The 1,528-nt window shown below is 44.2% G+C and overlaps 1 long non-coding RNA gene across 1 annotated transcript; it reads right to left on the reverse strand.

The window, feature by feature from the left end:
- Positions 1-228: 228 nt before the first annotated feature.
- LOC122000267 lies at positions 229-1,528 on the reverse strand. The gene is made up of 3 exons (XR_006117052.1): positions 904-1,528; positions 740-820; positions 229-278 (listed from the first exon to the last, which is right to left on the reverse strand). It is a non-coding gene; the product is annotated as an uncharacterized LOC122000267 (long non-coding RNA).

The raw sequence follows: 1,528 nt of genomic DNA on the forward strand, positions 1-1,528 counted from the left end.
GTATCTGGTATCCAATACCTAGTACTATCGTATCTGCTAAATATCATGAATAGCAACGAGAGACTGTATAGATACAGAAACGAGTAGCTCAAAAATTGAGTGGAAGTATCAAGCGCAGGAAAAATAAGAGTGGAGTCAAGATAAACATAGTAGCCAACTAAACATATAGCTCATGCACTAAGATCAATGTGCTAAAGAGATAAAGCAAGAAGTACCCGCCTTAAATATAGATCGTGCCAAGTAATCCCGTATCGAGACGCTCATCCCGAATCCAAATCCTGCAGCAATCAATATGTTTATATTTTACTTAGCTAAATTCATATGAATTAAATAGCTAAATAAAATCTCTAACCCAATAGGTCCACTCCAATCAAATCCGATCTCTGACTAATCCCTCAAATCAACACATCCTTTAATCCAATAACAAATCCATCTCTCTAATATCAAAATCAAACTACAATAACCTACTTTGCTAATTCCATTTACCATTCTAAAATCCATTAGCTCATCATTCACTCCATTGTATCAACTACCAGCATAATGAACCACTAATATGATAACCCAAACACAATCTCAACTAATGTTATCCATTTTTATCATCTCTACTAAACATCCAAAACCAATCTTACATAATTTATCTGCCTCACTTAATCCATAAATTCCAAACCTATACAATCTGATATCAGAATCTATAAGGAATCGTGTAATCCAATTTAAAACTTAGACTCAACAACCTTACCTCCAAATCCGGATGCCCCAACTGATGATTCGCGACTGAAGAATGTCGCTGCTGGAAAATAACAACCGATGCTAAGTAGAGCTGCTGTCACCCAAACCAAAACTCTAAATCATCAAGCCAACCATAGATATGCTCTTAATCATCTACTAATAGTGAGTGGTTACCTCCAAAGTGATCGTCTAGAGATCGTTGCTAGGGCATAGGATCCCGTACTGGTGTTGGAACAAGATGGACGGTCGGAGGATGAACTTGAATACTCCATAATTTGGTGAGAAAACGTCGTTGGACCTCCTTGATCCAAATCTGGTGATGAGGAGAGGAGAAACGGCCTCTAGGGCTCGGCTCGAAGAGGAAGAACACCCTCGAGAGGGAGACGACGGCGTTGCTTCGAGAAGCAGCACCCGGGTGGCACTCGGATGCTCTCAAGAATCAGCATCAGTGAGAGGTGTTCGTGCGAGGACAAGGGAAGAAGGTAGGCGGCCGGTGATGTGCAGCTCGGGAGGGAAGGAGACTCGGTGCTGGTGGCTCGGCGGCTGTGGCTCATCGATGAAGCAGCAGCAATCGGGAGCTAGGGCTCAAGAATCGGTGGCCAGCATTGGCTGCTCATGGATGTCCGACGATCGGTGAATCGAAGCAGCACATGGTCGGCGTTGCGAGTTAGGGGAGGAATCGCGAGGAAAAGGGAGGAGATCTCGGGCGAAATGTGAGGAGAAGGAGGAGATCGGGAGGGGGAAATCGGGAGGCTTGGGAAGGAGAGAGGTCGGCGGAGATGGGTGGGAGAATAAACCT

This window comes from Zingiber officinale, chromosome 7A, assembly GCF_018446385.1.
Source record: "Zingiber officinale cultivar Zhangliang chromosome 7A, Zo_v1.1, whole genome shotgun sequence".
Lineage (NCBI taxonomy): Eukaryota > Viridiplantae > Streptophyta > Magnoliopsida > Zingiberales > Zingiberaceae > Zingiber > Zingiber officinale.